The sequence below is a fragment of the Zootoca vivipara genome, chromosome 12 (genome assembly GCF_965207765.1).
Source record: "Zootoca vivipara chromosome 12, rZooViv2.hap1.1, whole genome shotgun sequence".
NCBI lineage: Eukaryota > Metazoa > Chordata > Lepidosauria > Squamata > Lacertidae > Zootoca > Zootoca vivipara.
This window is the reverse complement of record NC_142595.1, coordinates 13752502-13767072: the sequence shown is the minus strand read 5'-3', so window position 1 is coordinate 13767072 and position 14571 is coordinate 13752502. Positions and strand designations below refer to the sequence as shown.

Below are 14571 nucleotides of genomic sequence, written 5' to 3'. Positions count from 1 at the left end.
GATAAGGGTGTATCAGCAGAGGGAAAAGGACTTTGCTGCTGCAGCGAGCAGAAGGAGATGAAAGCCAGGAGGTGGAAAGATAATGTTTTCTATGGCTGGTTAACTTGAGGCTGGTGATGCCGCTGCAGCGTCTAGATTGCTGACGCCATCGGTAATTTGGGTTGGCTGAAATCTGGGATGGTAGCCAAGAAAATGTCACTTGCAGTTCATCTGAGATCCTGCAGGACTCTGGACACAGGGGCAAAATCTGCAGGAGGAATTGTGATTCCTTTCTGTTACAGCTCATCAGCCCTGAGCAGTGGGGTCCCTCCGAGAATTGGTAGGCCAGCACTAATGTTGGAGGCAAGGGATGTGTTAAGAATTAAAAATAAAAACCCCTGAGGAATTGTGCTAGTGAAGCTCTTTTTATCATCCCTTTTCTCACACATTTTGCTGGAGCAGGAAACTCTGGGAGAGAGATTTTCCAAAACTGGTTTGAAGTCCATTTATCATGATATCGGTTTCATAATCTTTCACCTGGCAATATATCGCGAATCATGATGTGTGTAAGGGTTGGGGCGATGTATCGTCCAAAACTGGTTTCACGTCCATATCACGATACTGGTTTCAGAATTTTTTGACCTGGCGATATACCACAAATCATGACGTGTGTGTGTTGTGTTGTGCAAAAATCACAATGTGGGAAGAACCATGAAGCTAGCCTGTACCTCTGCATAGGTCCATCCTTATTTTAGACATTATGATCTAACAGCAGGGTGGATAAAAATCAATGATTAAAAAAAATCGGATTTTTAAATCGGAATTTTTTTTATTTAAATTGGATTTTTAAAATACATGTAAAATGTTTTTGGAGGAAAAAATCTTTCTAAAGATAGTTACATCATAGTCCAAAGGCTATTCATCAGGAAATAAGGATTTTTAAAAGTTTTTCATGTGTGCTAAAACTCAGCCTAAGTTAGTTTTGTAACTTGTTTAACCACATCAGTTAACAAACATGGATACTATATGATATAATGTCATTGCTTTAGTTAAATAAATTGTTTAAATTGTTATTAAGGAAATGCTTATTTTTCTCCTTCCAATAAAGTACAGCAGAAAAGTTCTCCAAATACATATTAACAGTTACCTTATTTAAACCTCACAATAATTTCCTAATTGTCTGCCTATGTATTTCTAATAGTATAACCAAATCAGTAATTTATGATATAACTGTAAAAACTACTCTGAAAATCTATTATTCCAAAAACCAAACCTTCATCTGGTTGCAAACATTAAGATTATACAGCAAGAACGAGTCTTTCTGTAAAAAAACGATTTAAACCAAGTCTTACCTACTAGTGATTTAAATCAAATCCACCCACAACAGTGGATGTTCAGCTGGTGATACATCAGGATGTTGAAAACCAGGTATCGCCCAGCCTTAGAGGGGTGGCGCTCTTTCCAGGCTTTGTTTCATGAGGAAGTCCAGGTGGAGATTGGTGAGGATCTGGTTCCCCAGGAGGTACTGTACTACAAAATAGCCAATTCCAGGAGGTGTCCGTTGTGTTTCCTTTCTTGGGACCAGTATTGGTGCCAGGCCTGAAATTAGACTGTTCCTCCGCTGATCAGCCAGGCGCCCTCATGTGCTCCCATCAGATTCTGCTATATTTTGTATCCCTCCAGGGATTCTGTCAGGTATTTTCTGGTTCAAGAGTCCACTTCCCCTGTGTGGTGTACCTTTGAACTGCGGGCTGTGGCTTCCTGTTCCAGCAAGGTCTTCTTTGAGTTCTTGTGGTCTTCCTGAGCTCCAGCTTATATTTGTGGTTGCACTTTGATCCTGACTTCTGGCTTGCCCTCGAGCCCACCTCCTGGTTTGCCCAGTGGGTCTGACGGACTCCCATGGGCCCCGCTCAGACTGCCGCCTTGTGGCCCAGCCTTGGCAAAGAACTGGCAGCCCTATTGAGAGTAGCTGGGCCCCAGCCCTGGACCCCTGGATGGTTAAGTCCAGTCAAAGGCGACTATGGGGTTGTGGCACTCATCTCGCTTTCAGGCCGAGCGTTTGTCCACAGACAGCTTTCCGGGTCATGTGGCCAGCAGGACTAAACCGCTTCTGGCACAATAGCACACCGTGATGTAAACCAGAGCACATGGAAAAGCTGTTTACCTTCCCGTCACAGCAGTACCTATTTATCTACTCGTACTGGTGTGCTTTCGAACTGCAAGGTTGGCAGGAGCTGGGACAGAGCAACGGAAGCTCGCCTCATCGCAGGGATTCAAACCACCGACTTCCTGATCGGCAAGCCCAAGAGGCTCAGTGGTTTAGACCACAGCACCACCCAGCTCCGGACCCTGACGTTCCCAGTTGAAGTCCCAAAGCCCACGACACACACATAATTGGGTTTCTCTAGGGCAGCCTTCTCCAGCCTTCCAGATGTTTTGGACTACAACTCCCATCATCACTGACCATTGCTGTGCTGACTGTGGCTGATGGGATTTGTAGTGCAACAACACCTGGGCAGCAGCACCAGGTTGAGGAAGGCTGGTCTTGGGGGCTGTGTGAACTCCCCAACTAGAACAGGCTCATTTATCCCAAAATGGAAGAGATCTTGCCAGGGCTTTCGGACTCCCGCTGTCATCTAGCTTCAACCTCCTGATTCATTTCACCTTGAGCATGTAAACAAACAAGAGATTGAAGCAGGGGAATATCTGAAGGGTTTGCTAATCCAGTGCTGTCTCAGCAAGCCCCGGCAAGGGGCTTTTGAAATGTTTCTTTATTTTAAGAAACCAGAGATCTCCCCACTCCTGTGATTTTTTAAGTGTGGTTTCAAGAGGAGGTAAACAAGTCCGACAGTAGGGAACTGAAGGTCGACAGGGAGAGGCTCAGTCCATTAAACTCATTGTAAAAACACTTAACAGAAGACTTCCAAGTTGGCGAGTGACTTAAATAAGTACCTTTCTGGGGAGAAGGCAATAGGGGTACTAAAGTGGTTCTTAATGGAGGTGGAGAGCAGCCCAGGGACATTTCAAACGGTAATGTGCAAGGTGTTTTAAATGCAAACCATCGGGGTCAAAATAAAATAAAAAAGGTACTTCTGTTCCCTTGGCTGCATCAGTTTATTGCAAACCAGCTTTTCAAAACCTGTCAGATCGTCTTCGTCTTGCAACACGCAACCCCCATAACTTTTCTGCATGAAATTTGGGATTAGGGTGGCTCTGCCGAGAGGGGTTTGTTAACCAAGGCTATTCCATCTAGAAAATCTGTAAAATGGGGGTATTGGTGGCAGAATCCAGCTTCCTATGAATATCGGCTGCTGCTGCTGATTTTTGAAAAGTGCAAGTTACTAGTCCTGAAAGATATATTTAAAAGAGTAGAAGGCGATGAAATCTCCTTAGCCGAAAGAGTTTGAATTTCTAGTGCCTGGGGGAAGGGAAAGGACTTTTGGGCTAGCTTTATACCTACTTTGAATCTAAATTGGCCTTGACAGGCCATTCTCTCTCAGGCTCTCCATCTGCAATATAGGGTATAATTATATTTACAAGGTTGTTGTGGTAAGGCCTGTGACTAGATAATGCATGTGAAATGCTTTTTGAACACTTGAAAGTGCTATGCAGAGCAGATGCAAGCAGTTTTTATTGCCTTGCTGTTCTACCACGCCCAAAGCTCTACCCAAGTTCCTCCTGTTTGCTGTGGAGCTCAGCATGCTATTCTCTTCCCTCCGCCCCCATTTATATTTGATTAAGTTTCAACATTTTAATCATATTGTGCTTCACCAGCTGCACTGGCTCCCGGTGGAGTACAGGATCAGATTTAAGGTGCTGGTTTTGACCTTAAAATCCCTATGCGGCTTAGGACCCTCGTACCTACGCGACCGCCTCTCCTGGTATGCCCCGCGGAGGACCTTAAGGTCCACAAATAACAACATTTTGCAGATCCCGAGCCACAAGGTGGTTAGATTGGCCTCAACTAGGGCCAGGGCCTTTTGGGTACTGGCCCCAACTTGGTGGAACACTCTCTCACAGGAGACCAGGGCCCTGTGGGATTTGTCACCTTTCCGCAGGGCCTGCAAGACGGAGCTGTTCCGCCTGGCCTTTGGCCTGGACTCAGTCTGACCCCTATGTTCTCCTCCCTTACGGTTTTGATTTGCGCCATTTTAAAATGAGGCTGCATTTTAAAATTTCAAATCTAAATTGTATTTTAACCTGTATTTTAACTAGTTGTTTTGTTGTGGTTCTGTTGGTGTCAGCTGACCTGAGCCCGGTTTTGACTGGGGAGGGCGGGGTATAAATAAAAATTTTTTATTATTATTATTATTATTATTATTATTATTATTATTATTATACAGTCAGAACACAATTTTGTCCTTTCTCCTGTCGACTTCCCACCCTCTTTTGCCATGGAGTTGTTGTTCCTCACCTTCTGCTGCACCCTATCTTGGCATGATATTCCCTTTGCAAGAAGTCCATTAGCCACAACTCAGGCTGAGCCACACAGAGGAGAATGAAGCCCCAAGGCTGTCTGCAAAACGTTTTCTTTGCAAGAGAGAGAAAGTAAAGAACGAGTGCGAGCCCTCCAAAAGCACCCGGAGAGCTGCCCCTGACAAAGGCCCCCAGTTAGCAGCTGCCCCTCACATACCAAGTATGGGGGGGGGCAAACTGTATTAAAGTTGTTGGGTGTATGGAAATTTTGACAGCCCACCTGTCAAACATGTAGCATCATAATGAAGACAAGTGTTGGATGGTTGGGTTGCCCAGCCCGGCTCTCCTGTCAGAGTTGGCCTGCAGGGGTGAGGACAGACAGACACAGGTGGCGCTGTGGTCTAAACCACTGAGCCTCTTGGGCTTGCCGACCAGAAGGTCGGCGGTTCGAATCCCTGTGACAGGGTGAGCTCCCGTTGCTCTGTCCCAGCTCCTGCCAAGATAGCAGTTTGAAAGCACGCCACTGCAAGTAGATAGATACTGGTGCGGAGGGAAGGTAAATGGCGTTTCCGTGCGCTCTGGTTTCCATCACTGTGTCCCGTTGCGTTTTAGTCCTGCTGGCCACATGTCCCAGAAAGCTGTCTGTGGACAAAGGCCGGCTCCTTCGGCCTGAAAGCGAGATGACTGCTGCAACCCCATGGTCGCCTTTGACTGGACTTCACCGTCCAGGGGTCCTTTACCTTTTTAGATAAGGATGTGGCTCGCAGGGCCAAAACGGGTTCCTCCCCACTGTCTTACTGTTTGATACCTGCCGAATGCTCTGCTCTTCCCTTTGTGTCCCACATTTCCAACCAGCATAATTTTTTTTGCTAGCTGCTTCCAAAGACTTTGTGGAGGTGGCCAGCGGCTGACCGTGGGGATTTTGGCATCCTTGGACTCTCATAGGTTCAAGAAGCCTGAAAGAGCAGAAGCTACACATGTCCTCCTTCTGCTAACTTTCTACTTGCTGTTACGTAAAACATACATAAGGGTTGACTTCAAACAGCTCTACCTTTCTTTTAAATCAGAACCAGTGAAGGCGGTGAAGGTCCTGTGTGAGTGCCTGGAGGCAGTTGGAGGATGGATGGCGGCTAATGGATTGAAGTTGAATCCTGACAAGACAGAAGTACTGTTTTTGGGGGACAGGAGGCGGGCAGGTATGGAGGACTCCCTGGTCCTGAATGGGGTAACTGTGCCCCTGAAGGACCAGGTGTGCAGCCTGGGAGTCATTCTGGACTCACAGCTGTCCATGGAGGCGCAGGTTAATTCTGTGTCCAGAGCGGCTGTCTACCAGCTCCATCCATCCTACCCGCGGACTGTCTCGCCAGAGTGGTGCATGCTCTAGTTATCTCCCACTTGGACTACTGCAATGCGCTCTACGTGGGGCTACCTTTGAAGGTGACCCGGAAACTGCAATTAATCCAGAATGCGGCAGCTAGACTGGTGACTGGGAGTAGCCACCGGGACCACATAACACTGGTCCTGAGAGATCTACACTGGCTCCCAGTACGTTTCCGAGCACAATTCAAAGTGTTGGTGTTGACCTTTAAAGCCCTAAACAGCCTCGGTCCTGTATACCTGAAGGAGCGTCTCCACCCCCACCTTTCAGCCCGGACACTGAGATCCAGCACCAAGGGCCTTCTGGCGGTTCCCTCATTGCGAGAAGTGAGGTTACAGGGAACCAGACAGAGGGCCTTCTCGGTAGTGGCACCCGCCCTGTAGAACGCCCTCTCAGCAGATGTCAAGGCAATAAGTAAGTATTCTACTTTCAGAAGACAGCTGAAGGCGGCCCTGTTTAGGGAAGTTTTTAATGTTTGATGCTGTATTGTTTTTAATATTCGGTTGGAAGCCGCCCAGAGTGGCTGGGGAAACCCAGCCAGATGGCCGGGGTATAAATGATTATTATTATTATTATTATTATTAAGTCCGCGTGGTCCATCCTGCACAAGGTAAAGTGCCTGGTCTTGCTGTTCCAAGGAAGTGTGATGGTGTTAGTATGTAATATTGTTATATTTATAGTACTGAAAATGGTCTCTCGAGACAGACGGATGCCAGCAGCAAACTGAAATGTGGAGTCCCCCCCCCCAATGTTGTTTTATTTGCCATTAGGTTGCTGTTTATTATGTTGCAATGAAGTTGTCCATGCAATGGTTGATTGTGAGAGGTGCTCCTTTTTCCTCTGTTGCAAGCTGATTTGAGCTTGGTTCTTTTCATGGAAAGGTGGCGTAGGAATAAAATGACGGCGATAGACTAAAAGTGCGCTGCGGTAACATTTGGCCGATATGCGACACCATCTCCAAACCATTAGTTATGAAAGGACATGAGTGGATTGAGCTTGCTAAACACGACAACGGCTGACCAAATCTTACCCGAGAGAACGGAGTATTTCAAGTGCAACAGGAATTGTGGGGTTGCCATTCGAGGCGGTAGCGGTGCCACCTCTTATCTTAAGAAGCAGTGGGAAGTGGAGAGGACTGCTATAAAATCCTGAGATCTGGAACACAGGCTTCCAGAACTGGAGAGAAGAAACTAGATTGCCGCCTCCTCACATATAAACACACTAAATTTGGATCTATTGGAGACTGGGGGGCTCTTTTCCTTTTGACAGAATTTCTGTGGCTGAAGACCACTTGGTTCTCACCTAGGTGCCTCATCTCCAGGATGGCTCTTCCAGGCAGCGTGGCAACAACATACAAAGAGAACCCTTAACTAACGCTAAGGGATAGAGGGTGGTCCATTGGGGCAAGTGGGGCACTGCCCCACTGATTTCCGCATGCCTTCAGCCAACTTCTGCCTATCTGCCTTCTGATTTATAGCCAATCCACCTGTATGTGGGCTTCACCTCTTGTTGGCTCTGACTCTGTCTACAGTTTGGCCTCTTTGCCTTCCAGCCTATCTGATCTCAACCAGACGCTGGTGGTGCTGTGGTCTAAACCACTGAGCCTCTTGGGCTTGCCAATTAGAAGGTTGGCGATTCAAATCCGTGTGATGGAGTGAGCTCCCATTGCTCTGTCCCAGCTTGCCAACCTAGCAGTTCGAAAGCATGCCTGTGCAAGCAGATAAATAGGTACTGCTGCAGCGGGAAGGTAAACGGCATTTCCGTGTGCTCTGGTTTCCGTCACGGTGTCCCATTGGGCCAGAAGCGATTCAGTCATGTTGGTCACATGACCCGAAAAGCTGTCTGTGGCCTGAAAACGAGATGAGCGCCGCAACCCCAGAGTTGCCTTTGACTGGACTTAACCTTCCAGGGGTCCTTTTACCTTATCTGGTGTCAAGGGGGACTAGCTGCAAAGGGACTAAAGATGCACCAGAGAGGTGTGCAATGTTTTATTCTAAAGGTCTACACCAGGCATCCCCAAACTTTGGCCCTCCAGATGTTTTGGACTACAATTCCCATCTTCCCCGACCACTGGTCCTGTTAGCTAGGGATCAAGGGAGTTGTAGGCCAAAACATCTGGAGGGCCGCAGTTTGGGGGTGCCTGGTCTACACTAGTGTTTCCCAAATGTAGGTAGGCGGCTGTTTTTGAACTACAATTCCCATCATCCCTGACTTAGCTAGGGATGATGGGAGTTGTAGTCCAAAAACCCAAGTTTGGGAAACACTGGTTGGCATCAAAGAGCCCCCTGATTTGGGGGGGCGGGAGGTGGCAATAAATCGCGGGTAGTTTTTTTTAAAAGCGCAGTAGATGTGAGCTGTGCGCATGCAACATTCCTCAGGAGGTAAGATGAAGAAGTACTACAAACCGATGAAAGCCTGTGTAGCGTTGATGGAGAACTATTGTTAAAGACAATGAAGAAAGGGAAACCCCTAAAGGGTAATAACACCTCGGTAAGAGATGGCTTCTGGACAGAATTTATTCAGAACACACTTCATTTGCTGCTGGTGGATTTGTTTAATAAGGTTTCCCTCCCCCCCGGGGGGGGGGCATGATTTCACTTTCCTGGAAGGAGGCAAATATCAGGGCAGTGATATTCTTGCGGAACCGTATAACATTTATTCCTTTTAAAAAAGAAAACAGGCTGCAAAGAATTTTTCGCTGTCCTCGTTAGTTGTCTAAATAAGTTAAGGCACACCGCTAAGTCTCCCCAAAGTGTTTTTTTTGTTTGGTCTCACAGTGGCCTTTTGTGGAAAACCTCCGAAGGATGCTGAGTGGAATCCGTGATTGTAGACAAAGGCAGGTGTTCCCTTATTAACACTGCTGTCACTTGGTGCCGCAGCCGCTTTTGATCACCTGGAGACAACCATATTCTGAGCAATAATGAATTTGGGCATAGTTGCCCTCCAGCCGATTTATGGTGCCGCTTCCGCCGACATCAAAACTAACAACTTAAGATGCGATTGCTTTTGCATAAGCCAAGGGATGAGGCGGGGGCTGTGTCCCGTCTCTCTCTCTCCTCCCACCCCCCCGCTAGCTGTTTTATTGATTGAGCCATTTGTGGGGTCCAAGTGGACTCAGAAGAGCAGAAAGCCCCACCTCTTTGTGAATGGCGCCGTCCAGTACTGTGCTTCTGTCTGTTGTTCAGGAAATAGCTAGAGAATACGGTGCAGTCTCTCTGGGTTCAGAACCAATTACAGCAAATCTTTGATGGTATCTCTTTTCCATAGCTCAGTGCTAGAGGTGCTCTCAGACCTCACTGAGAATAATTGTGACTCATTGCTTAATCCTCAAAATGGGGTGCTCTGAACACTCCAAAGATTTGAGTCCAAATGATCCGCTTCTTTCACGACTTTTCTATGATGAGCATCAGGGGTCTTCCTGTTGCAACCAGCTAGATAGACAACCTTGTGAAGCTGGTAATAACACGAGCAGCTCTTCTGGTTGCAAGGCAACCTTGAACGCCAGCAGTCCCTTTCAATATGGCAGCTCTTCCGGTTGCCATGGTAACAGGTAGCTACGCAAGATGAGAATCCTGTGTAGGCTCTCAAAATCTCAAGGCCCCAACAAGCCAAGGCCACTTTTAAATGCCAAAGGTTAGAAAGACTTGTGCAAAAGGCTCCACTGCAATAAAAGAGATGTCGTAGGGTCTGCCCGGCACATTTTAAATTCTTCCTTCAGTTTGGTTGCTTCTGTTATCCACGTGTGCTTAACTGCAGTTAATAGCTGCCATATCCATTTCCTTATTATGGCTACTGAGGTTTGGGATGAGAACCTTGCAGAACCACCTTAAACATTTACTCAAAAGTAATTACCCACCTTTGAGTTCAATACGGCTTACTCTGTAGTAAGCCTGTTAAGGATTGCAACCATCTCATTTGTCAACGACCGAAGATCTGGCTGATCCAAACATATTTATTTTTGTAATTTAGTAACATCTTTTAATCAGACCTACAAAAAAATTTAAAGATGACAAGTAAAAAATATACACTCAAAAACAGAATCTGTTAATGCCTATAAATAACAAATATAGATGCAACAACAATAACATCAGGTATAAAAACAATTGATTAAAATACAACTTAAAAACAGGATTAAAATACAACTTAAAACGCAGCCTCATTTCAGTGGAACCCCAGATCAAAAACTGTTTGGGGGGTTGTTGTTGTTGTTTAGTCATTTAGTTGTGTCCGACTCTTCGTGACCCCATGGACCATAGCACGCCAGGCACTCCTGTCTTCCACTGCCTCCTGCAGTTTGGTCAGACTCATGTTGGTAGCTTCAAGAACACTGTCCAACCATCTTGTCCTCTGTCGTTCCCTTCTCCTTGCACCCTCCATCTTTCCCAACATCAGGGTCTTTTCCAGGGAGTCTTCTCTTCTCATGAGGTGGCCAAAGTATTGGAGCCTCAGCTTCAGGATCTGTCCTTCCAGTGAGCACTCAGGGCTGATTTCCTTAAGAATGGATAGGTTTGATCTTCTTGCAGTCCATGGGACTCTCAAGAGTCTCCTCCAGCACCATAATTCAAAAGCATCAATTCTTCGGCGATCAGCCTTCTTTATGGTCCAGCTCTCACTTCCATTAAATCTTCACCAAGGCCAGCTATCCAGACTGGTCCTACGCGGGCCAGAAAAAAAAGCCAGGGAAGTCCCCAAATAGGGGTTCCATCACAGAAGGAAAAGGAAAGAGGGGGAGGGCATCAGGCTGATTCCAAGCCAAAGGCCAGGTGGAACAACTCTGCCTTACAGAGTTACAGAAAGAAATCAGATCCCGCAGGGCCCTGGTCTCATGAGACAGAGCATTCCACCAGGCCGGAGCCAGTGTTGAAAAGGCCCTGGCTCTGGTTGAGGCTAATCTGACTTCCTTAGGGCCCGGGACCTCTAGAGCAGGCATCCCCAAACTGCGGCCCTCCAGATGTTTTGGCCTACAATTCCCATGATCCCTAGCTAACAGGACCAGTGGTTGGGGAAGATGGGAATTGTAGTCCAAAACATCTGGAGGGCCGCAGTTTGGGGATGCCTGCTCTAGAGTGTTGCTATTTATGGACTTTAAGGTCCTCCTCAGGGCATACCAGGAGAGGCGGTCCTGTAGGTACGAGGGTCCTATCTAATGATACATTAGATGTTAAGAAATATTGATATTTAGCATCAGCTGAATCCAGGTACTGTATTAATGCTGAATTGATTAAAACTTCAGTAGTGAAAAAAGTGTCATCTTCTACAATCATATTCTGTATTTCAGCATAGGAAACAAGAGGTTGCATTCAGCTACTTTTTACTCAGGAATAGGCCCATTGAAATTAAAGGACATAAATTAGTTATACTGTAGTCATTAATTTCAGCACAGCTACTTTGAGTAGCAGTTGGCTGAGTACAACCCAGAATGCTGGACAAGAGGAACCTGCCTGATCCATCAAAATAATTGTGTTCATATCCTTTAATAATGTCAGATTTCACTTGGAAATGCTGCTAGCATGTGTTACCTGCCATACTCTCAATATTTACATCATTTAAAAGCTAAAACTGGGATTTATCTTGCTTAGCTTGCCGGGGAAAAGAGCAAATATCTCTAGGGATATTATTGTGAGGCCTTAGGCATGAACCACCAAGCAACTCGGCTTTATCTTAATTCGTGAGCTTCTGAGAACTTGCAAAAGAGCAAAACAAAAAAACGACAACCCTCTGCTTTCTGTTCTTTTAGCCTAGGTTTTGCAGGAAGAATACAGATGTCGTATCATGCAAAGCCGTTTTGCTTTGCTCTCGATGAATATACCGTACTTTTCCTTGAAGTTGGTGCTGTTCAGGCAGTCCTAGGGAATAAAAAATAGGCCAGAGTAAAAATGGGAGATCTCAGCGGATGCCTCCCCTTTCAGAGCAAGTCTGTGTCGCGTGATGAAGGCGAAGGTTCGGCCCCTGCCCATGGTGGATGCCGTCACTGGCTGCTGAGTGATCGGAAAATGTTTCCCCAGCTTGTTGTTTCCTCTTTTTTTTGGAGGGGGAGGAAAGAGAACTGGCACATTACAAGTCTCCAGCGCTGTAAGTGAGCCTGTGTACAGCCTTGCCGAGAGATGAGTTCTCTAACCACTAACCTTTCTGTGGGAGAAGTAGGAAGGCGTTGGGTTGAGCAACAGCAGTTGCCACTTCCATCACAGGGGCATGCAATTTCCTGGTGCAACTGACATACATACTGATTTCATCCAAACAGGTCGGCCACTTGGCCCCGAGGAGCCTGGGAGTTCCCTTTTGTTCCAGTATGTTGTGGCGAAAGGGAAACATAGCAAACCCACAAGTATTCGTGTTGTTAGGGAACCCCGGCTTTTTGTATCACCCACATCAGGCATTTCGGTCAGCATAGAGTTTTGTACAATGACGTTGATCTGCCGGGTCATCCCAAGGGAGGGATTTGCTTGTTTTTAGTAAGGTTGCAATATTGCATCCTGGGTATTTGTCCCCCCCCCCCCTGTACAGGTTATTACAATAACCCTGCCAATGTTCTTATCTGTTTACAATTTGTAAATATTCAATAAACCATCTCCATTCTTTTATTTAAAAGTTTGTTATCGTGATTTCTTATATTTCCAGTAAGTTTTGCCATTTCTGCGTATTCCACAAGTTTTTGTATCCATTCTTCTTTTGTCGGGACTTCTTCTTTCCATTTTTGGGCAAATTACATTCTGGCCGCTGTAGTTGCATACATGAATAAATTTCTGTACGGTTTGGGTAGCTCTGCCCCTATAATTCCCGAAAGGAAAGCTTCTGTGTTTGTTTTGTTTCTGTGTTTGTTTGTTTGTTTGTTTTTACAAACATTATTTTAACATCTTTTTCCATTCTTTATCTATCATTTCCCAGTAAGCTTTAACTTTACTGCAAGACCACCACTTTTGATAGAAAGTACCTTCTTTCTCATTGCATTCCCAACACTTATTTGATTTCGATTTATACATTTTTGCCAATTTACTTGGTGTTGGATACCATTGACATAACATTTTCATATATAGTTGTACCTTGGTTCGCAAACGCCTTGCGAGTCAAATGTTTTGGCTCCCAAACGCCGCAAACCCAGAAGTGAGTGTCCAGGTTTGCAAAAGTTCTTTGGAACCCGAGCATCCTTCTGCAGCTTCCAATTGGCTCCAGGAGCTTCCTGCAGCCAATTGGAAAGCTGCGCCTTGGTTTCCAAATGTTTTGGAAGTCGAACGGACTTTCGGAACGGATTCCGTTCGACTTCCGAGGTACCACTGTAGTTTTCTCTTAAACCATAGCATGTTGTGAATTTTATATCCGTATTCCACAATCGTTCCCGTGCTTCCATATCTATATTATAAAGGTAAAGGTAAAGGGACCCCTGACCATTAGGTCCAGTCGTGACCGACTCTGGGGTTGCGCGCTCATCTCGCATTATTGGCCGAGGGAGCCGGCGTACAGCTTCCAAGCCATGTGGCCAGCATGACAAAGCCGCTTCTGGCAAACCAGAGCAGCACACGGAAACGCCGTTTACCTTCCCGCTGTAGCGGTTCCTATTTATCTACCGGTACTTGCATTTTGATGTGCTTTCGAACTGCTAGGTTGGCAGGAGCTGGGACCAAGCAATGGGAGCTCACCCCGTCACAGGGATTCAAACCGCCGACCTTCTGATCAGCAAGCCCTAGGCTCAGTGGTTTAACCACAGCGCCACCTGGGTCCCTGAATCTATATTATAGCCAATGTCTATTGTCACTGAGGATTTTACTTGCTCATCATTTGTCTCCCATTCCAATAATACCTTATACATATTAGACAGCACTTTTACATTACCTTATGACACGTCTCTCTCCAGTTGTGATGCTTGATCCCCCTGTATCTTTTAATCTGGAGGACCAAGAGCTCATGCCATCTTCTCCCCATTTCCCTCCTCACGTGTCATACTTTCCTCCGCGCCTGCATTCAGCGATGGCATCCTTTGCCTGCTACAAAGATGTGTCATGCAGTGGAGAATGGCTGTTGTAGTAGGAGAAGCTATAGGTTATTTGCTTTTGAGTTAGTGGTGGATTTTAAACATACAAGGGAAATCTCTGGGCTGCAGCCTAGTAACATTAGCATTGATGGGTCTGATGGTTGATAAATGTAGGGTTTAGAAAAAAAAGTTGTTCATGTTAGTTGCAAATTGGGGCAGGAGAGAGAGGTGAAGCAGTTTACAATCTCTGACAAATTTCTGTTATATAAATACCTTAAGATGCTACGAGGCCACCCTTTGGGGATGCAATAGCTTCCCATTTATCGTCTTGTTGTCTTTTTCTCTTTTGACTTGTAGGTACGGTAACATGTTGATTTTTCCTATTCATGCAGAATAGGAAAATATTTTATTGCCCATGTTCTTTATAGATAGATATAGATATAGATATTTTATTGGAAGAATTTCATTTATATAATGAAAAAGTGGTGAAAAGAAAAATGTGAATGAAAATAAATGAAAAAGGCTGACTTACATTTGCATACATTAGTATACAAATGTGTATAGTCTTATTATTCTAACACAAATTTCTTTATCAATAACCAATCAATAATCAATAAAGTCACTCCAACTATCATTATATTGATCCAAAGAAAGTATGCGTCTATAAGCAGTCTGTTCAGATGTTGCTAATATTGTGTTGTCAAGCTATTGATTCAGGGGAATCATTTTTCTATTCTTCCAGTTCATCAGTCTCGGTCTCTTAGCCACCATTAAGGCATGTGGAATCCATTTTTCTTGCAGTTCTGTCACTTTCCATACAATAGGTATATAG

The 14571-nt window shown here is 45.5% G+C and overlaps 1 protein-coding gene across 3 annotated transcripts in view; it reads left to right on the top strand.

The window, feature by feature from the left end:
- FMNL1 (formin like 1) overlaps positions 1-14571 on the top strand; it is a 125105-nt gene that overhangs the window by 29132 nt on the left and 81402 nt on the right. The window lies entirely within an intron of this gene.